The 23,671-nt window shown below is 42.5% G+C and overlaps 1 protein-coding gene across 2 annotated transcripts in view; it reads right to left on the reverse strand.

Moving 5' to 3' along the window:
- Positions 1-22,542, reverse strand: part of ADGRF5 (adhesion G protein-coupled receptor F5) — a 102,197-nt gene extending 79,655 nt beyond the window's left edge. The window contains exon 1 of one of the 2 annotated variants that reach the window (XM_003833195.5): positions 22,337-22,542. The gene's annotated coding sequence lies outside the window, so the exon portion shown is untranslated. The remainder of the gene's footprint in view (positions 1-22,336) is intronic. The other variant, XM_008958681.4, reaches the window with a different exon arrangement.
- Between the last annotated feature and the right edge of the window lie 1,129 nt (positions 22,543-23,671).

The raw sequence follows: 23,671 nt of genomic DNA on the forward strand, positions 1-23,671 counted from the left end.
AGACAAACTAAAGCGCTAGGTAACTGTTAAAAGGAACATAGTAGGTGTTCAATTAGTACTTTAAAAATAAGTAATTAAATCAAGGACAGATTTTACCTCTTATCTCTTTTTCAGTTGGTAGGATATATACTGTTAGTGGAATCCAGTATACCCCAAAGAAAAGTCACAGCATGGTTGTGGTTGCTAGTATATCCACACAAGGGTTTTCTGTGCACATTAATGCCCCCTGAAGCCCTTTGTTTGTTAATAGGGGTACAGAGCTCCCCCATGCCACAACCTTAACCATAGTGAAAGTAATTTCTGAGGAAGAGCTAGAAATTCCCAGTACAAAACAGATGCTCAATAATTTATAAGACCTACAATAGAAGGGTGACATCGCTAGATCAGTATCACCTTCTGGTCAACCAGATGAATCATCTGTGTGGTGAAAATTACCACCCTCAAGTATGCATCCCACCTCCCTACAGAGTCACTGCTCCTGGGCTCCTGCTTAATGCCTAATAATCGTGTCCCTATACTAAGACTCCTCTCAATTCCTTTGAGGGATGACGTATTCTTTTTAAAATGCCCTTTCAAGAATACATAATATGTCATGCACAATGACAATGTTTGCTCGAGAAAGAAATCTGAAAAAAGACTGGCCGACGCCAGTGTCTATGAAAAACAACAATGGCTCTGAAACTCAGAGCCAAGAAAGGGGCCAAAAATAAGATCACTGAGGAGAAGCACAAAGTTGGAGGCAGCAGTGATGGGAATGGAAAACGAAGCATATATGAAAATTAATCAAACTTTCTGAAGTTCAACTCCTTGGGGAGAAGGAAGAATGTGCCTCTTAAAAGCGTAGAGACGTGGAATGCTGCAAAACCACAGAGCTCGTGAGTGAGCTTAGGGGAACTAAATATTAACTTGATAGTTAGCAAGGTCTTGGTACCCAAAAGCACCACTTTTATGTTACCTGTAGTGAATCGTTTTTAAAGAAAATACAAGGATAAATAATTTCCATGTCCTACACATATCGCTCAGTAAAGTAACTCCTGTTCAAAACAACTTGCTTGTTTTAATACTGGAGAAAAGCACTAGCTGTTCACTTCAAGTGGCTTGCCCCTAAATCCGCTGAATTCTCTGTCTCCCCAGGTCCAAGTCGTGGATATGTCATTGGTTTGTTACCCTCTTTATTCACTGGTCTTCTCTGTCTCATACCACAATGGCAAACCCGGAGAGATGGATGGACCTAGTTGGCCTGGTGATCAGGATGCTACTACTGAAGGTGAGTTGCTCTGCTTTCTAGCCTGAGCTTTCTATTTTAGGAAATTAAAGGGTAAGAGATTGAAGACAAAGGTGTTCACAGTGGCTGCTACTGCAATTCAAAATGGTCTAGCATTGTACAGATTGTCATCGGGCCTCAGGGAAATTGCTCAGCCCTCCACAGCTCCCATGGCCTATCTCAGCACAATGAGGGGGTCCACATTTCCAAGTTCAAGACCTTTCATAACTACGTCACCTTCTATTTATCAGAGTCTGCCTCTCAGGACCACTAAACTATTTTTGGATCTGAAGCACAGTATACAAAACATAGCTACATATCAACAATTACACGATTATTCCAGACCCATCGCCCTTGGTTTTGCCTCATCTGACCTGGAATATTAAGGGAGGGAAAACCACATCTATTTTTAGTTTCTTCCGGAATTCCTCAAATTGTTCACTTTTCCATTTTGTTGAAAGCCATTAAGATCTAGACTTTGTGTTTTACCCAGCAGTGTGTGCACATACTTACGGCACATCTTTGTCTGGGACTCTTCATTTGAACCTTCTGGGCTCTCACTAAATATGGGCAATCTTATGAGTGACCTCTTGCCCCTGAGTCACCCGAATCCACTAATGTCTCTCTCTCTCTCTCAAAAACAAACATACACACACATGCATGCACACTCCTATGCCACATACACACTCACACTTCTATACATAAAATTAGAGAGCAGCCAGCACACATAATTCTGGACCATGGAGATATCTAGCAGAGTTGACACTTGGACCAGATCTTTTATTGACTTTCCCCTCCATTATTTTCAGCAATAATCCTTATTTGCTTGACTAATTCTTTTGATTTAAAGCAATTGACTGAAAAAGAAAACATTTTACTTTATGCTACTACTAAAATTCAGTGAAATGTTTAAGTGTGAACTAAAATTTCTATGTGCCAAATAATAATAGTATGCCTTGAAGTTTGCACTCTACACTGTTTTAAATTTTAAACAAAAATAAAAACTCTATAAGGTCCCATATAATGACAGAATTGAAGCTACGTATGTTCAGTTTCTTTACAAACACCATGCTAACATTGTGTGTTTTTAATCTACTGTTCAAATGCAGGGATGTGTCATTCTGCAGAGGCTGGAGAGACTTCAGGCAAACTCAACAGTCCCAAACCCTTAGAAACTTACTCTTGGAACAAACATATGTAGCTGAGTTCCTCTGTGTCAGGAGCTGCTATATAAATGAGAGTTTTCTGAATTACCTTCTCTGTAGAACACTATTTATTAAAAGGTAATAAATAAAAATACATTAATTAGCAGCTTATATTACTGAAACTCACCAGTAATAGTAGCAATTGTTTAGAACTTAGACCTTCAATAGATTTTTTAGGAAAAATACTTAATCACTGATGTTGTTTGGGATCACCACCATATGGTGATAGTTCTTTTTTTTTTTTTTTTTTTTTTTTTGAGGCGGAGTCTTGCTCTGTTGCCCAGGCTGGAATGCAGTAGTGTGATCTTGGCTCACTGCAACCTCCGCCTCCCGGGTTCAAGCCATTCTCCTGCCTCAGCCTCCTGAGTAGCTGGGACTACGGGCACGTGCCACAAGGCCCGGCTAATTTTTTGTATCTTTAGTAGAGACAGGGTTTCACTGTGTTAGCCAGGATGGTCTTGATCTCCTGACCTCGTGATCCACCCGCCTCGGCCTCCCAAAGTGCTGAGATTACAGACGTGAGCCACTGAGCCCAGCCAATAATCCTTAAAAATGATTTAGTCAGTTTTATTGTTGATTTCAAATTCTCTACGAACAATGCACCACCTTATTGCCTGCACTTGAGGGAAACCCCCACCACTCCACCCTGGTGTCACGGATTCCAGAGTGTCTCTTGTGGGCTCTTCATGCAAGCACAGGAGACCTTCATTCAGAGGTTCCCCATTTTCTCTTCATTAGCCTAATTTATCTCAGAGCAGTACTTTTAGGGGTACAGACCCAAGGAGGGTAGAGGAAGAATTTGCCACTATCAAATAAAAGTGGAGAGAGAGCTCATATTAAAGGAAGGCCACGTGAATCCGATTCACTAAGGCATTTCCCAGCTTCTCAAGGGGAAGCTAATGTTGCCTTTCTCCTTTTCCCCAAGTCCCTCTCCTGCTCCTGAATTCAACTCCATCTGGAAACATCTCCCTGACCCAGAGGAAGGAAGGGCTGCACAGATGTCTGTCAGTGCAGTTCCAAGCCCCCAGGGCCACCTGAAAAAAACAAGTGTGTTGTGTAATGCTGACCTGGAGTGAGAAGGAAAACAAGCTTTGACTCCACTTGACCCTGAAGGAAGGAAGCAGGAAGCCTTGTAGAGGGACGGGGTGAAGGCGTCCTCCGGAATGAGGTGTCCTATTACCGCCTGACCCTCTCCCTAATCAGGAATGCGGAATGAATGGCTCCAGCCCAGAAAGCAGAGCAACTGCAGCAGTTTCCACACCTATCTCAAAATTAGAAAACTTGCCTTGCACAGGAAACAATCCTTATGGCTCCTACTGTTTACACCACCCTAGGCACAGTGTGTCGGGTCCTGCTCAATCTTCACAACACTGCATTCTCTCCTCACCCCCATTTTACAGATGAGGAAAATCAGTCTCAGAGAGGTTGAGTTGGTCAGGATGGAACCCAGAGCTGCCCCATGCCCAAGGCCTTCCTCCCTGGGATGGGGGCTGGCTGGGGCTTGAACACTCCCATGCCTCTATCACCTGTAGATTCTAGAGCATTAAACTTCAGACTTTGTGGTTTCGCTGTTGGTCATATGGTGCTGAGGTCCTTACTGTATCTTCTGTCTTTTCTTCCAGATCTGCCTGCCAAACCTGCCTTCCTCAAAATATCCCTTCATGTGAAAGCATTATGAGAAAGGGTAAATCTAATTGTATACTATAATAGTGGCAGTAGGTGAGTTTACATCACACACGCTAGGAAACTGCTTTAATCTTTCGACATCTCTCTCTTTCCAAATCATGCACGCATTCATTCCATCATCAAACATTTATTGAAAATCTACACACCAGACACTGTTCTAGGCCCTGGGGATAAGAAGTAATGAAAACAAGTGTCCCCTAGGAGTCTGCACTCTAGTTGGGGGAGGTGCTGGCTAGCCTCTGTTTACCCTCCAGGTCCATCTTTGCCCTTTTCTGTGCTCCAGGAGGCTAGCCCCGCACTCTACTGTGCCTTGTCCTCTGGGAGGGTGATGGAAGGTAGGGAGAGTGGGAGATCCCAGCGGGAGGTTGTAGTATGGAAGCACTGGAGAGCTAGGCATTTTCTCCCCGCCAACTCCTTCCAGGCTGCAGTTTTGGCAGTGGTTGTGTTCCTCCCCTCTAGCCACAGATCCTGGGGGATCCCCCTCTCCCATAGCCGCAGATCTTGGCAGGTTCCTCTGACACCTCTCTTACCTCCCCACCCTTCTTGACCCTTTTTGCTTAATGAGAGGCAACCCATGGCTGCTCAATGCTGTCTGTTCTGTGTTGACTTAACTGTTCTTACCTCTTCTGTTACCCTTTGAGAATGTTACTTCTTTTCTGCCAGGACCTTGACTGATACAGAAATACAGAAAATAAACAAACAAATGAGTTATATGTCTGATGAGCAAAAATGCTATGAAGAACATGAAGCAAGGTACAGGAAATAAGGAGTGTGTGTGTGTGTGTGTGTGTGTGTGTGTGTGTGTTGATGGGGTGGCATCAAGCCCCTCTTTCTCCCATGTCACTGAAATTCCCCTTATGACGCTTACCTCATGTTTTCCCAGCCCCTCACTGCCTCAGATTTCATGCCATTGGGTTTTCTACTAAATCTTTTATTTTCTTATCTTAGTAAGCAGAGCAGTTCAGGTCAATTGTGGCTCCTACCTTAAAATGTGTACCTCAGTCCTCCCAACCATTCGTCACCATTCTAGTTGCAAGGCAACACAGTGGTCCCTGATTATCTGAGGGGGATACATTCCAAGACCCCCAGTGGATGCCTGAAATCATCAATAGTACTAAACCCCATATATACCATTTTTTATATGCATGCATACCTATGATAAAGTTTAATTTATAAATTAGGTACAGTTAAGAGATTAACAACAATAACTCACAATAAAATAGAGCAATTATATAATATACCAGCATCACTAATCTTGTGCTTTGGGGCAATTATTAAGTCAGATAAAAGTCACTTGAACACAGGTGCTGCAATACATATCTTGACAGTCGATTTGATAACTGAGAAAGCTACTAAGTGACTAATGGTCAGAAATAAACTGGACAAAGCGATGATTCACATTTCAGGTAAGGCAGCATGAACAGCATGAGATTTCATCATGCTGCTCAGAATAGCATGTAATTTAAAACTTATAAATTTTTTTCTGGAATTTTCCATTTAATATTTATCGACCCCACTTGACCATGAGTGGCTGAAACCACAGAAAGCAAGACTGCTAATAAGTTGGGGGGTAGGGTCTACTGATTAAGAGTTATCAATACCAGAAATGTTTCCTATTACATGTAACTTATGAATAAACATGACTTACAGTTTAATTTTAGTGTTTGGGAAAAATGTACATTCTTTAATTCTGGAAAGCCTGCAGAATGAATTCCAGTGTTCACTCTGAAAAGTCTTTGCTAGAAGAATAACATTCCGGATGCCTTCTACAGCAGTATCCTCCCTTTCCCTTCCTTTCTGCTGGCCTCAGACACCATCACCTGCTATCTCATAAGAAGCAAATCAGAGCTGAGTGTGGTGTCTTCCTCCCACACTCTTCTAACCCTTGATAAACGCCTTTGACTGGCAAATAGCACTTGTCTATTTCTGTATTTTTTGGCTCTTTCAGTCATCTTGGAAGCCAATGAGAATGAGAAACTTGGGGGCTGCTGTGAAAAAGGCAACAGATTCTGATAGGTGAGGCCACTGGAAGTGACTGGTCCTCTGAGCCAGTGATAAAATCTTGGAGTTCACCCCCTAATCCCACCAGATGAAGGAGCATCTTGGTGGATGGGGTTCAGCACCTTAGTGATCACTGCACTAGGTTGCAGAGATTCACATGGGTAAGGTGCTTAATCAACCCTTTGGGTGTCCCCTGACCAAGACTTCTGGGTTCCCCCTGTGAGTTCCCCCGCCTAGAGTCTCAAGGTACAGGCCTAAGGTCTTCATCATTAACAAACTCTCCAGGTAACTCTTGTGCAAACCAAATTCTGAAAACCACAAATCTAAAGATGACCACACATGTTCTACCACAGAGTCCTTCACAAAGCCTCTCCCCAAAACTAGCCTTATTTTTCATTCTACTTTTCTGATTTTTTTTTTGATGGAGTCTCACTCTGTCACCAGGCTGGAGTGCAGTGGGCCAATCTTGGCTCACTGCAACCTCTGCCTCCTGAGTTCAAGTGATTCTCCTGCCTCAGCCTCCCAAGTAGCTGGGACTACAGGTGAGTGCCACCACACTCCGCTAATTTTTGTATTTTTAGTAGAGATGTGGTTTCACCATGTTGGCCAGGATGGCCTCGATCTCTTGACCTCGTGATCCCCCAAGCCTGGGCCTCCCAAGTTGCTGGGATTACAGGCGTGAGCCACCACGCCCAGACTTTTCTGATTACATAAAAGCAAAAATCCCAGGGACTCATTGCTTGCTCCTTTAACTAGTGGTTCTCTTCTACCTGTGGGGCAGGAATCTTGCTTTAACATGGTTCGTTGAGTGGCCAGTTTCAGGGTATCTGGATTGGGGGCAGGCAGGGCTGAAGCTTAAGGTGGGCTCAAGGTGGGCTCAAGGTGTGGAGGGGCACAGGAAACAGGAGGGCACTGGTTTGAGAAGAGTGTAGAGACTTGTGAAGACACACAGTAAATAAGTAGGTAAACAAATTAGTATATGTGACTTCAACTAAAATCTGTGTGTGAAAATTAAACAAATGAGGAGAAAGAGTAACTTAATTAAAATGTATTGTCTCTTGGGCCCAATAAAAGTAATTTTCTGTTTATTTCCTTTTTATACAATCACTGTTAATTTCAATTATTTTTAGTAACTTCCTTTTGAACTCATTGTTTCAAAATTCAAAAGTGACTTTCACTAAAGGTTGAATTTTGTTTGTGAGGACATGGAATGGGGAGCTTCAACTGATTAATTTTACTGGTATACTAAAGGTGAAAATTTACATAGTGCTGAAAAATCTTCAAACATGTATTTAGCCCATTTTTTCTGTATATAATAGAGATTGTAAATGGAATTGAATCCACTTTCGATGAATGAGGATTTCCAGCTACTTCCAGATATTCTCAATGGCATTTACATTTTAATACTATAGATAGAGGAGTTTAGACTACTAGAATGATTATAAAATGCTCACAGGAACTTATTTCCTTGTGATTTTCAATTACAGTTGACCCTTGAATAACAGGAGTTTGAATTTCAAGGGCCCAGTTTTATGTGGATTTTTTTTCAATACATACAGTTGGTATTTGTAGTTCTGTATCTGAAACCAAACACCGATTGAAAAATATGGTTTTCCTTGGATGCTAAACCAACGATACTATTGATTGACTTTTACTTTTCCTATATGTGAGATTCTGCAGGACTTACTTTGAGACTGAGTGTGCACGGATTTTGGTATAACCTGGGGTGAAGAGGTGCAACTCTTGATTCATCACTCATGTTAAAGATTAATTGAGCCACTTGCTATTATATTTTTCACATTGATCTTTTACTTCTAAATATTTGTTTTGAGAAATTTAGTTTGTGACCATGACATTAAAGAAGATAGTTGCTTTTTGTTGGATTCTGGTAAGCAAAGGGGACAAGAAGCACATAGGGCCTCTTCTTCCCTATCCATCCTTCCAATTCTCCTTCTTTTGAGGGCATTTTGGATTTCCCAGCCTCCTCCTGCCTTATCTACAATGGAGGAAATAACAGCCCTCAGGATATATTTCAGCCTTAGCCAGTTGGCCACACTCAGAGACACAGATCTCATATTTCCACCTGCATAACCCATCCTGTAAAGACTCAGATTCAGACCATTCTAAAATGCAGAGAAGTGTGCTAAAAAGCCACAACTCTGAAGCCCTCTAAAGAGGCAAACGCTTGACTCAAGTGTTTGCTTTGGGCAACAAGTGACTTCCTGCTTTGCAAAGAGAAATTTCAAAGGGTTGATTTTTAAAATTCCAAAGATCCCTAAAAGTCCTTATATTTTGACCCCTTACAGACAAAAATGAACCAGAATATCAGGAATATTTGGGTTGGATTTTCTTAAATTACAGAAATAACTAAAAGTTAAAGGAGCACTTACAGCAAAGAAGATAAGAGATTTAGTAATTCTTTCTCCCAAGAATTTTCAAATTTTAGTGCAACCTAAGAATCACTCAAATAGTTCTGGCTAAGTTCTTGGCTTCACACTCAGAGTCTGCTCAGTAGACAGAGAAGTGATTCAAAAATGTGGGCCCCCAACATTCTGGGAACTTGTAGAAAATGCAAATTCTAGGCCTACTCAGTGGCTCACATCTTTAATCCTAGCACTTTGGAAGATCGAGGTGGGAGGAGCCCATAAAGCCAGGAGTTTCAGACCAGCCTATGCAACACAGCAAGACCCTGTCTCTACAAACAATAAAAAGCCAGGCATAGTGGCAAGCACCTGTAATACTAGCTCCTTGTGGGGCTAAGGTGGGAGGATCATTTGAGCCCACTAATTTGAGGCTGCAGTGAGCTATGATTTTGACACTGCACTCCAACCTGGGTGACAGAGAGAAACCTTGTCAAGAAAGAAAGACAGAAAGAGAGAAAGAAAAAGAGAGAGAAAGAGAGAAAAGGTGGAGGGAGGGAAAGAAAGAAACAAAAGAAAATAAAAGAAAAGAAGAGAAAAGAAAAAGAAAAGAAAAGAAAGGCAGGCAGGCAAATTCTAGAGCCCACCCCAGACTTCCAGAATCTAATACTCTGGAAGTGAGGCCCAGTAACCAGTGTTTTAACAAGCTGTCAAGCTGTCCAGGTGATTCTGATGTGCACAAATGTTTAATAACCACTGAGATAGAGCATGGTTTTGTTTTGTTTTTTTTTTACCATTGTGGTTCTCACTTTGAGAAACTATTGATGGTCCCCAGGCCTGTGTCAGCTGTATCAGAACCTCTGCATACATTTAGAGAAACACTGGCAGATAGATGGGCTGCCAGGTTCATCTGTGGGCCATCTCTTCTCTCCCCACACATAATTATCTTCAGCCGAGATGCTTCATTGTCAGGGCTTCTGCCTAAAGAGCCAGCTTTGCCTCTTCCTACTCCTTCCTTTTTTCTCTTCAGCTTTATCGAGGTACAACTGACAAATAAAAAGTATATTTATGGTGTGCTACATGCTTTTTTGCTATATGTATACATTGTGAAGTGATGACCACAGTCAAGCTAATTACTCCTTTTTTGTCATTTTACTTTACCTTTCTGAACATCCTTAGCACCCTGCAACCACTGTGCTCTCCAGTCTGCCAACTCTCACAGTCCTTCAAGGCCCAGGTCAAGGTCATTCCCTGTAAGAAGCCTCCCTTTGACTCCCTCTAGTAGTGTGTACACCTCCCATCACCTCCTCCCCCTGTCAAAGCACCTGCTGAACTGCATTACAATGCTCTATTTATGGGCTCCTCCACTGTCCTGTGATACTGCCACTTCACACCCCACCCCAGGGTAGGACCTCATTTATCTACTGTTTTGTGTCTAGCACTTAGCGCAGTATCTGGCACAGAGTAGTCAGGTGCTTAATCCATGTTTGTTATGAATGAATCCCTAATGCAGCACACTATTAGAGATGCTTAAGAGGGTAAAAGCATGGGCTATGGCACGAGGCTCTTGGGTTGAAGTCCTAGTTCTACCACTTCTAGCTACTTAAATTTGGGTAAGTTACTTAATCTGTCTGATGCTCAGTTTTCTTATGTGTAAAACAGAGATGGTGCAATTTTCTTATATTAAAGGAAGTATTCCAAATTAAGTATTTAGAGCAGAACTTGTGAGTATTAAGTCTTCCATGCTAGGAAGAAAATGGACCAGAAGATCCTAAGACTAAGATGCTTCTGTCATGAGAAGCCTGCACATAAGACACTTTTTATTCATAGTCTCTCTATTTCTCTTTCATCCTCTTTCTTTCTCTAAATATGCCTATTTTATCTCTAGACTGCTAATATTTCTTTCTTCCTTTTTCTCTTTCTTTGACATACTACTTTACAAGTCCACAGCTGAGATCCCACATGCATAACCATGAGAGATGTGTGCATGTGTCTGCATGTGTGCATGCTTGCACTCATGCATGCGTGTGGATTTGGTTTGGTGGTTTGAGTTATTGGGTTTAAAAATGGAACTAGTGCATATCAGTAAATAGGCTATAGGCATTGACCAATTCCTCAATTATAAGTCTTGTTTTTGAAGGATAATCCACTACAATAAATAAAGTTTGCATGTCCCTGAAAATTGACACAGGAAATTGTTGACTAAAGGTGGGTCTCAAGTCAAAAGAGGAAAAAAAACCTGGATTTAGAAATTTACATCAGATATGAAACTTACACATACAAAAAAAAGCATAATTGCCTGCTAAAGTAAGTAAGGAGAACTTATAGACCATCTCTGAGAAAATGGATGATTTTTGCAGAAAGTTGCTAAGTTTTGTCAAGAGCAGCTGAGGTTCGATCTTCAGTCACACATCATGTTGTGTTGGCAGTTTGGTTACAGATTTTTATTTTTTAAATCTTATCCTTTTCCCAATATATGTATTCATATTCACAAATAGGATATTCATTCACTGGACAAATGTTTCTGGGCACCTACTTTGTGCAGAATACTATCTTAATGCTGGGAAACTTATGGATGATTTCTTTCTTACAGCAAGTTTATTGTTGGTGATGATGATGATACTATTGCTATTTTTAATTGCTATCTCTTGTTGAGGACCACCTCCATCACAGGGTCTCTGCTGAGTGTTTTTTAACAAGCTTTTTAAATGGACAATGTCATTTAATTTTCACAACACACCGTGAACTAGTTAGCTACTCCCATTTTAGAGAAGGAGGCTCAGAAAGGTTAAACAACTTGCCAAACCTGGTTTAAAATCTACATAGATTGAAAGTCTAGCAAATTGAAAAATTTGAGGCAGACTATGAATCCCAAACCCAGTTCTTGTCACTATACCATATTATGCTTCAAGATAGGCTGCTGAAACATAAATGAAAGGTTAAACATACGATGGTTCAAAGGATGGTACAAAGCGATATAGAATTCTCTTCCAAACTGTAGTCCAGACCAAGGGTACAATTCAGCGGGAAGAATGTTCCTGCAAACATGAGCCTGGACTGCAAAATCATTAACCTACCCAGAGAAATACAGGGAGGGACCCTTCTGCCACCAGTGTAAACACTTTTCTAAACAAAGCTGGTAGATATTTTCTAAACATTGTTTTTTATGCCTAACTAAATGTGCATCATACTTTGGAAGTACTTCTAAGGCAGTGGTCTCCATCCTCTTTGGCACCAGGGACTCGTTTCATGGAAGACAAGTTTTCTAGAAGACCAGTAGAAGCGGGAGAAGCAGGGGCATGGTTTCAGGATAAGACCGTTCAGATCATCAGCCATTAGATTCACATAAGGAGCATGCAACCTAGATCCTTCGCATGCACAGTTCACAATAGGGTTCAAGCTCCGGTGAGAATCGAATGCCACCACTGATTCAAGAAGAGGTGGAGCTCAGGCAATAACACTGGCTCTCCCATGGCTCATGTCCTGCTGTGTCACCTGGTTCCTAACAGGCCACTGACTGGCACTAGTCCATGGCCCACAAGGTGGAGACTCCTGTTCTAAGGTGCTGGTTGAAAAATGCAGATTTTGCAGCATTGCTCCCTGTCCTGCTCCTACCCCCGTCTTCCTACACACACAGGTTTCAATTTAATAGGTTCAGGTAGAGCCCAGAGATATGCATTTTGATCAGCATCCAGCCAGTTTATCTACTGCTCGTCTCTAGACCACACTTGCACAAACTGTGCTTTGCATCTCCATGTAAATATAAATATGTCATATAAAATATGTCATTACGGTTCTCTTATACTAATATATTATACATCTATTGTTACAAAAACCCAAAATAGAGATTTTTAAAAGGATGAGATCTTTCAAAATAAAGAGCAGGGCACATACTTTATCTTCATAGTCCAACAGAGGGTGTAGCATACCATCTGCCACCCAGAGTTGAGTGAACCTCTGGCCTTGTACCCTAAGATGCATCCCTGTCTTATGAACTTCTGGGAGACAGGAGGTTGGGTGGAATCTGTACTGGCTCAGTGCTTAGGCTCATTCTCTGTGGCCACCATTGTTCCCCTTCAGACAGGTCAGTAAATCAATCTCCATGGCTTTGAAAGAAGGGTAGACAAGTTCTGCAGGTGAGCTGTGGAAAATTTAGGCAACAACAGCATCGGCAGTGAAGTGACAATCTTGAAAAATATTAGTTATGCTATACCATGGCAACCCCACCTCAGGTGCATGAATATGCAGTGTCACTCATGACACATTTGGAAATTCTCCCTGAGTGATGATTTAAATAAAATGTGAAGTCCAAGTGTCATTCATTTCTGCTTTTAAACAGGACTTTAAAACTCATATAGGAAGAGGTAAGAATTGTGATTTTGATTTTAAGAAAAAGGTAAAAGTTTGTTAGTAACCTATATGCGAGTGCTTTAAAGTTTCAAAAATTATATTAAAATTAAAATGTATGAACACATTCATCCTGAAAGAGAACAAGATGTTATTTTACTTAAAGAAGAGATAAATCACTTAAGTGACACTTTTGCATTCCTAACTCTACATGAAATACTGATTAAAAACCTAATGTGCCAGGTACTGTGCTAGGGGCGAGGAGTAAAAAGATGAATAAGACGGCATCCCTATGTCCTAGGAAAGAAGTGCATGTGAACAATTACTGAGATTTCAAACACAAAAGGCACTGTAAAACAAGCTTGGGACAGTGCTGCAAAGCACTTAGCAGGGAGATCAGTTCTGCACAGGGATGGGGTGACCTGTGAAAAGGAAGTAATTTGGTGACATTTAAAATGGGCTTAGGAGGATCGTTTACTTGACAAATGTATTAGTCTGTTATCACGCTGCTAATAAAGACATAGCTGAGACTGGAGAATTTAAAAAGGAAAGAGGTTTAATGGACTCACATTTCCACATGGCTGGGGAGGCCTCACAATCATGGTGTAAGGTGAGAAGGAGAAAAGTCATGTCTTACATGGTGGCAGGAAAGGGAGCTTGTTCAGGGGAACTCCCATTTATTAAACCATCAGATCTCATGAGACGTATTCACCACCATGAGAACGGTATGAGGGAAGCCACCCTCATGATTCAAATATCTCTACCTGGTCCCACCCTTGACATGTGGGGATTATTACAGCTCAAGGTGAGATTTGGGTGGGGACACAGCCAAATTATATCAACAGAGAAGGCAGGAAAGAGAAATCCAGGCAGAGGAATGAACCACAGTAGGGAGACAGAATGAATGGAGAAGAGGTGGCTGGCCCCGGTTATAGCCATTGGGAAGCTGAGGAAATGGCAGAGGGAAAGTAACCTGTAAAAAACAACTGAGAAGTTGCAGCCAGAGAAGAAGGAGGGAGGCCAGGAGCACTGGTGTCCTGGAAGGCAGGGACAAGACTAGAGGAAGTAGAGAACAGTGTGAAGTCCTGCTGACAGTAAATGAGTTGGATTTGAGGATACAGAGGTCAAAGAGAATCTTGGCAAAAGCATTTGCTGAGGTACACTGGGGTAGCGTAGACAGAACACAATGTGAATGGTTGGTGATGATGTGAAGACATGAATCGCCATAATCCTTTCAAGAATTTTGTGGTGAGGGGAAATGAAGATGGAAGTGCAGCTGAGGAAAAATATGGGTTAGGAAGAGCTTCTGCTCCTATTGTTTTAAGATGAGAAGGATCTAAGCATAATTAAATGCTAACAGGAAAGGGCCAATAAGAGGTGAGCCTAGTGAGGCTATGGGAATAAAGGGCAGGAGCACGGGAGAGCTGAGCTCTGGATGCAGGGAAGGGTCCCTCTTCCCTTGGGACAAAACAGGAGGGCAAAAGAGATGGGTATTGAGGCTGATCCTGGCACAGATTTGGTGGTGAGAAGGCCAATGGCGTTATTTCCTCCAAGAAGGCACAGCCGTTTCCTGAGAGCAGGCTGTGTGTGCAAGTGTGTACATGTGTATGTGCATGGTGCACACACTGGGCTTCGCTGGTGCTTGGAGATTTAAGGACGGTGAAGACACCATAAAGATGTCTCTGGGGATAATTGAAGAGTTCCAGGCTGAGTGAGGGCCCATGTTCCTATTCTAATCTTTACTGGCCTTAGACCATACAAATATGTGGCTTCTTTGCACTCTCATTTGCAACACGTTGAGTTTGTGTGTTTGTATATATGTATAAATATATGGTCTTGAATTTTCCTGCAGGCAGAATCTCTGGTTTCTCTTAGTACCTAGTAGAGTTCAGACACATAGAATATATTCAATAAATAATTCTTAGTTGATTGAAATACCTTTCAACTCATTATACCCCAGCTTTAGCCAATAAGTAGACTCCAAAGGTGAAAAGCAACTATAATTCTGAGATAGCCCTTCCCTAGGGACAGGGAACTGCAATTGAGTCATCATTTTTAGCATATGGGAATACATATTACGATAAAGAAAGAAGTATTCTCTGGTCTGACCAATGATGGCTGCATGTCATAACACTGAATGAAAACCTTTTAAAATGCAATACGTTTTGTGCTTTACCTATTTCCTCTCCATTAACACACAAACATATGCACACTCATGCACACAAATGCACACATATGTGCACATCTGCGGGTGCACACCACTACCAAAACCCAAACATCTTTTTGCTCCTTAGATGGCTGGCAGCGTGAATTTTCTGTAATGTAAACGAAGAAGTGGTGGGCAGGATAAAGGGTTAAGTAAGGATCTCTAGTAATGCTTCAACTTGTTCTTTGAGGAGTAACAAAGAGAGGAAGCACAGGCTTTGTGGAAGGAAATTCCCAGGCCCCACTTCGGACATTCGCAACCTGCCCTGTGAACCTCTGAGGGGTGTCTGATAATAAACATTTGCAAACAAAACAATCCATGAAGGCATTTTTACTAACATTCTCACATTCTCACCAAAGGGCTACAGCACATTTTCCTGAATCTGCAGACCTTGGAGGGGGGACCTGGACATCCACCTGCCAGCAGAGGCCAACAACCCAGTCCCTGCTCAGGCTGGTGTTTGTACGTGCAGGTCCCCCTTGCTCCTTGGGCCTTTGATTGGGCAGGGTTGGTGATGGGGCTGTGGAATGCAGATCACAGACTCAACACCGGACAGGATGTGTGTGGACTGCTGTGTGCAGACCTGAGACCCACCTCTTCATCTTTCACGGAGACCCCTAGACATAGCCCTGAGCATTGCAACTTTGAGTAATAATGCAGTGACCTTCCCCAGGAGTAGAAGGAACTTGACAAAGGCATGAAAAGCTTTGCTTGTAAAGTGTGCCAATTAAGTAACAAATTGGCCTTCTTTTCCTGTAGTAGCAAAACAAACAAATAAAACCCCTGGAGACTTGACAGTAAATATTTGTGCACAAGTTTCTTGTAAGAAGCTCAAAACATGTTAGGATCAAGATGCAAAAACTTAAGCAAAAGTCTAGTTTGGGTGAGATTATTTGTAATATTATACCTTATTTATCCCCAAACTAATAGGATGTGAGATCTGTTATGCCCATTTCATCAATGAATAAATGAAGGATCAGAAACTGGCCTAGAATAATATTAAAGTTCTGGGTGATTCAGGTATCTGATACTTGCTCTAGTGTGTGTGTGTGTGTGTGTGTGTGTATGTGTGTGTTTATTGTGGCTGTGTGTACACAGATTTATGGCTTTTTAAAAACAAAATATTCTTAAAATCACTTTATTAATTGCAATTCAAGCCAAGATCCTCAAACAGCATCGCTGTCTCAGGTCTAGACCAGAATTCACTTCACAGTACGGGTGAGATTTAGATCCTTGACTACAAAAAGAAAGCTGACCCTTTACTTTTGAATTGCCGTCACTGGTCTCTGGAATATTTTTGGATGACTATTCATTTGCATCTGTCCAGAGTTGGCGGGCAATCTCCCTCTTGACCCCAGCCCTCAAGACCACATTGATCCAACCGAGGTGATGACAGGTTCCAGATTTTACTCTAGGCGGGGTTAACATGAGCCTCTACTCAGGCCTCCTTCTGTCCTTTGTGCTACAACAATGGGCGGAAACACAGCCTTGTTAGAGGAAATTCCCAGGGCCATGCTTTGGACATGAGACAGTGGCTTTGCTATGCTGGGTAGGCTGATGCACATCTAAAAATAAATACCCTGGTCTGCAAGGGTTTCTATGATTTTGTCATGTACAGTTGATTACATTTCAAAGGATTTTTTTAAATTAGTGTTTTTAAGAAAGCTAACTTAGGTAAGCCTTGAGAATAAAATATATCATGGCTTTGTTTCAGTCTGAAAACATATAGCATTTGCTTATAACTGTTTCTGTTGAAAGGACTGCTGCTTTTTTCCCCGAGGATCTCAAAGTGAGATTGAAGAAAGCAAAGGCATGCTGAGATGCTGCCCAAGCATGGTCAGAAACATGCGAGGGTCCAGAACTGCAAGTTCTTTGAGTCCACAAAGGATAAAGTATTAACAGAAAGCTCTGGGGCTGCCTGGAGTGGTTGCTGATGTGTATAGGGTCTACCTAAGCCTAAGTCTTACTTCTTAAAAAGTTTCCAGATCCTTACTTCACAAAGAGACTGCTCTTGAGGTGGTTCATGTAGCAGAAAAGGAAAGATGGGGAGAAGGCAGTGGCCAGTGAACTTGACTCACAGCAGGCAGATGGTTCCAGCCAGCTTTCGTCTCTCTCCAAAAGTCAAATATTCCATTCATAGTCCTTGCAACTTAGAAGATGGTAGAATCAGTTTCTTTTTCACATTTTAAAGTTAGACCTCGGAATGGCTAGGAACCCATATCCATGTAGTCATATTTCCATTTTAGCTGGAGGAGAAATCAGGGCCAAAGCTCTGAGTCTTGCTGTTATTTGCCTGACTCTACTTGAGCTGAAAATGTACAGAAATGTGGCAGTTTTCCATCAAATAGGAATGTGTTTGCAGCACAAGAAGTAACCCATAATTTAGTTAAAGAGTAAACCAAGAAGAGTGGTTTACAGTGAACTTTTCCCTCCTCATTGTTCTTGTTTCTTTTTTGCTCTTTCCTGGAAGTCCAGCCTACTCCATTGTTACTAAGACCCTATTTTAAACTTACTGCAGCAGATAGGTAGGGCTAGCTGGTGAAAAGTCAGCTATCCTCACTCTAGCCTGATGATTTTTTTTGCAGACCTTCATTTGGTGGCTTGGATCACCGCACTGACATCACGAGACTCTTGATAGCTTTGAGCGGGAAGGGACCTTTGAGGTCATCACCCGGACTCCACCCATTATGGGCATCCCTTTGGGAACACCCTGGCCACTAGTCCATCTTCCAGGGTGCTGGAACATTGCCCGGGACAAAGCGTTCACCACACCACAAGGCAGCTCACTCATTTTTAGATGATTCTGATGGTGGGTAAATCCTTCCACACATTGAGCTGAAATCTGTTGCGCTATAATTTCCACTCATTGATCTTCTGTTGGCCTTCCCTTTTCCCACACAGAGCAACCTTTAAATATTTAAAAGCAGCCCTCATGTACTCAAGATGTACTTCTTACTTTAATTGTCCCCTGAATGCTCCTTCAACTGTTTGGTGAATGACAGTTTTCTCATTTTCACCATCTTGGCCAACCTCCTCTTTTAAGACCTGGTGTTTTTTGTTTTTTGTTTGTTTTGTTTTGTTTTGAGACAGAGTCTTGCCCTGTCGCCAGGCTGGAGTGCAGTGGCACAATCTCAGCTCACTGCAACCTCCGCCTCCCGGGTTCAAGCAATTCTCCTGCCTCAGCCTCCTGAGTAGCTGGGACTACAGGCAAGCACCACCACATCCAGCTAACTTTTGTATTTTTAGTAGAGACGGGGTTTCACCGTGTTAGCCAGGAAGGTCTTGATCTCTTGACTTCATGATCCGCTCACCTCAGCCTCCCAAAGTGCTGGGATTACAGGCCTGAGCCACTGCGCCGGGCCGACTTGGTGTTTTTTTAAAGGAACCTATTTGGCACTTTAGATAATTAATCTTCTTACAACTTTGTGCACTAAGTATTAGTTCATATTTTCAGAAACAAAGACTTGGCAAGATACAATTACTTGTTCAAGACAGGAGATTAAAAACCAGGTCTGCCTCTTTCTAGCCCACAACATGCCTCTCATTAAAAAAGAAATATTGAGCCAGATATAGTCCAGGCTGATCTCATATATAGCCTGAGATCTGTGGCAGGCCACTGGAAACCTCTCATGCAGGTTAATATCCCTTTTGTTATTACGACGAGTGTTTATTGACAGAGATTAAGGTGAACTTGAGTGGGTAAGAAATTACCAGCAGAAAACATTCAGTTGCTGAAAGGCAGCTGTAGACAAGGTGGGCATGGTGGAAGCCTGGAGGCAGAAAGGCATAGGAGCAACAGGAAGCAAGAAGGGATTCTAGAGGTGCAGGAGGCATCTCATTTGGAAGCTCTGGACAATGGAGGGAGAAGAGAAGAAGGCTGGAAGACAGAAATAGCTGTCCCTTGAGAGTGCCTCGGCAGTTTACTTCAGCCTAAACCTGTTGGTTGTGTCTGTTTGCTTTCTCCCAAGTGTCCATGTGTTCTATGGGAGGGCAAAGCATGGGAGAAAATGATACTATGCCCTTCTCCACCATTTGATTCTAGGTGAAATATGGCTAAGACACAAATCTTTGGGTGGAAAAAGGAGAATACCACATGTAGTCTGAAAGGGAATCCTTTTAGCTGTGCTGCAGTGAGGGATGATGTCAGGAACTGGCTATATGTCTACGTGCTTCTAGGTTTTTCCTGCACCACTTGGTAGAGCTACTTCCTCCTCTTTTCCTGGCTGCTTTCCTAAAGCAGGGACTGCTTAATGGAGGCCTTTCCTCCCTCCTCATCTAACCTGCTTCAAAGCAGCTCTGCACCCAGCAATGAATGCCTCATGGATTTCTCTGAGTTGCAGGGCACTGCTCTCCAGGAGTCACAGGCAAACTGTGCTGTTGGGGAATTACCAAAGCACAATGTTAATGTCAATAGCTGAACATGTGAGCATAGTAATAAAATGGCTCTCTTAAGATCTCTTCGAGCTGGCTTGACTCAGAGAAATACAGAGCACCGCCTTCCAAATTGCCATGAAGCATGAGAGAATGTGAGTGCAGAGGCTCTGTGGATATGGTCTTCTCTTTGCACTCTGAAATCAGGGATTCTCTTCCCTGTAGCTCTCTGTCTTTTTCACCACTTGAAAAACTCAAGGTTCAGAGAAAAGTTGTGGACCCACCCAAGGGTCACATGGCAAGATAGTTGCAGGTACAGGGCAAAATCTGGGGCCCCAAAGCACAGTTCAGCTGTCTTTCTATTGAACCACACTGACTTCAAGCTTTAAGCTCTCAAGGCCTTTACTTGGATGTGCCAGCATTTGTTAGGGATCAAGCTTATTTCAGTTTTCCTTAATACTTCCATGAAAGAGAGGTAGCATAGAGGATGACAAAAAGTAAGTCTCCAGATGAGAGCTGCATGGAGGCAGGACTCACATCTATATTGTTTGCCATCATATCCCTAGCACATAGCACACTGCCTGCCCTGTGAAAGGGACTCAGTGAGTCCTTGACTTCGAGCGGCAGAGAATGAGGGGCACTGATAGGGAAACAACTAATGAAAGAGGCTGTCACATAGATGTAAAGAAGTAGATTCTAAAAGGCATGGCACATGGAAAGTACTCAAAATATTTGGTGAGTAAATGAATCCAGCAACATTTCAGAAAGAAGAGTGTGGGAAAATGCTATAGGGATTAAAAATATCCTTGGAAGATTCAAACTATAGATCTCGATCTGATAATTAATCAGGGTTTTTCAGACAATGTACACATTCATTTGCTCATTCATTCATTCATTTAACAAAATTGATTGAGCAGAAGCTATGTGCCCAAAACTGTGCCAAATGCTATGGGTTTAGACATAGAAGACCAATAACTCTTCAAGAGTCAAAATAAATATAGCAACTATCACTTAATGTGCTTAGGGATATGTCAAAACATTCCACCAAGTACCAGAAAAATCGCAGACCTGAGAACCGCTTAGTAGAAGATGGATGGAGGGGAATGAAGGTGTACAAACCAGGCCTTAATGGGCAATTGGGTGGGGAAGATGAATAGAGGTATTCCAGGCAGGGAGGACAGCACACACAGAAATAGGCAGGCATTAGAGCATTCACATATTAGGGAAATGCAAGGTACTTAGTTTAGTTGCAAAGTCAGATACTGAGAGGGTGAGGCTGGCAGGATGATAAGGAGCCGACTTTTGATTTTTCTACCCTCTTTAAGTGAATGCTTCTCAAACTTTAATGTGCATATGCATCACCCAGGGATTAAAATGCAGATTCAGTAAATCTGGGGAGGGAATAAAGAATTTGTTCCCAAGTGATCACTCCCGACTGATGCCTGATGCAGCTAGTCCTTGGACTACACTTTAGGTAGCAAGGCTGTAAGCAACAGAGTGCAATAGAAATATTTCACTGAGGTCAGGCACCATGGCTCCCGCCTATAATCCCAGCACTTTGGGAGGCCAAAGTGGGCAGATCACCTGAGGTCAGGAGTTCGAGACCAGCCTGGGCAACATGGTGAAACCCCTTCTCTACTAAAAATACAAAACATAGCTGGGCGTGATGGTGCGTGCCTGTAGTCCCAGCTACTCGGGAGGCTGAGGCACAAGGATCACTTGAACCCAAGAGGCAGAGGTTGTGCTGAGATTGCGCCACTGTACTCCAGGCTGGGAGACAGAGTGAGACACAGTCTCAGAAAAAAAAATTTTTATATATATATAGATATATGTATATATATATATATCTCACTGAGAGTGGCATTATTAGAATTGCATATTCCCAAGACCCCTGTAGCAAGGTATAGAAGATAGAATGGAGGGAGACCGTATTGAGGTAAAATACATAAGTGGTAAGAAATTATGAGCGTCGGAACTAAATAAGCTAGAAAAGAATAGTAAATGTTCAATAAATAGGTATGAATTGTTTGATATTCCATGAAGTCCGTATAAATTATTTCTCTTAGAGTAAAGGCTGGTTGTGAAGACAAAATGAAACAATAAAAACATAAGATGACAAAAAAATCCAGAGAAATTTATAGTGGTACTTAAATAAGACCTTGCTCCTCTCTGAGTCTCAGTGACCTATCATCTTGAGCCTCAATGGTGACCAACAAGAGCACCCAGCTAAGGAGTGAGCACCATCCCTGCAGACAACCACCACCACAGCCTCCGAGCCATCCCTGGATATTCGTTGTCACTACTTGTATTGAATTTCAGGAAACCTCGGGAATAACAACTGTTTAACCACAAATTCTAGAAAATAATGCAGAAGTCCACCAGATCCCTGAACAAAGTACTCTTTTTTTTTTTTCTTATAGCACATAGGCACTCTAAATTAGGAACACCCGTTCCTATTTCTGTTAGCAAATTCTCTGTCAAATCTACCATTTCTTTAACTGAAAACCTCAGAAAGGAATAATAAAGAAATCATGGTAGAGGTCTATACTATTAAAAAGAAAAGGCAGTTAGTAAAAATTACCCCTTATGCAGAAGCCAAAAAAAAAAAAAAAACTACTTCTAATGAGATTTGCACTCCAAAGAAAATAAGAATCGCCACCATGATCTATATACTGGCTGGCATTCTTTATCCAAAGATATACAGATTTGAAAAATCCATATGTCATATCCCCTCTCACTATTTGCCCCTCACAGTCTTGTAAATCAGTAAATCTCCACAAGACACACAGGTTGAGAGCGTGAAGCCAGCTAGTAAAGCCACGTGGAAATGCACATCTATTCCAGAGCAGCTGGATTCACATTTAACATGACATATCAAAACGATGCAGGTACCTACCTTTCTCTTCTGGAGTTTTCAGGCTCCTAAAATTTAACACCTTACTGCTGATCTGCCCAAAAATCTCTCAGGTGAGGTGAACCTCGAGGGCATCCCATTCAATCACACAGTCAGAGGAGGGTGGGGTTTCACAAGACCAGACTTCAAATGCTGGGGCTCTTGCGGGTTCCCAGGCTGTCGGGAGCAGAGGTGAACTGCCTTCTGTTCTCTGCTGCAGGAAGAAGCCGGGAGACACTGACTGCCTGGAGGTGGGGGCGGGGGCTTGGGGGAGGGAAGTAATATGGGGACTGTAATAAATAAGAGATCCTCTCCACATGATTTCCTATATTTGGTGCCTGATGCCTCTCTCCAGGCTCCCTAGAGGAAACAAGAAACTTGTCCTCTGGCCACTGGAAAGAAGAGAATAAACATGCTGAGAACTGTGAAAAGAAGCAGCAGGACCCCAGGCAAGGAGCTGATGGGCCAGCCAACTTTACCTTTTACCAAGTGCTTTCTTCCTGAAGTTCCTCTAAGTGTTTAACTCTGTAAAAGTCAAGAATGTCCTCATCTTCTTCCACTGAGCTGGAGCATATTCTGGCCCCAGTCCAGATGTCATGTTATAGAGCAGCTGATGACAGGCAGGTTAGAACAGGCCCTGGAAGAATCCATTCCCAGCCTCAGGCAGGACCCCCTAAGCTCTGTCTTTGGAAAGTCTGATCTTTCTTAATCTTGGACTGACTCCAAAGCCCTCAGGCCATTTTGCCTTAGAGTTTAAAGAATTATCAGGAGGCCACCATCCGTGGAGCGAAGTAGGACCCTCTACATTATTTATGGGGTTTCACGTAAAATGAAAATGTGATGCCACTCATTTGAAAATTAGGAATTTCAAGATGGTGACAACAGAACATTAAAGCAAGTGTGGGGACTCTCTAGAGCACAGGGCTCTATGCAACTGTACCAGGCCGTAGACTCACCAAGCCAGTCCTGGCTGTAGAAAGAAGATGGGAACTCTGGGCCATGTGGATTTTCACAAGCTGAGTTGTTTAGAGGCCTGGACTACCTCCATTGTGTTCAGCAGGGTGACAGTCAGTCCTCCAACAGCAGCACACTTGGAAGCTGCTGCAAGGCGGCAGAGGGGGAGGAGGGTGGATGCTGGGTTGTGGGTGTGAGCAGGCAAAGACCACAAACACATCACCGAGTAAAAATCACACAGTGGTCTCCTTGCCCATATTTTCCCTCACTTCCTATCCATTCTCCTCTCAGCAACCAGGGTAATGTCTCTCAAATGCCATCTTCATGGTGGGATTCCCATGCTTAAAATCTTTCAGGAGCTTAAGGATATAGGCCAAACCCTTA

This window comes from Pan paniscus, chromosome 5 (genome assembly GCF_029289425.2).
Source record: "Pan paniscus chromosome 5, NHGRI_mPanPan1-v2.0_pri, whole genome shotgun sequence".
Lineage (NCBI taxonomy): Eukaryota > Metazoa > Chordata > Mammalia > Primates > Hominidae > Pan > Pan paniscus.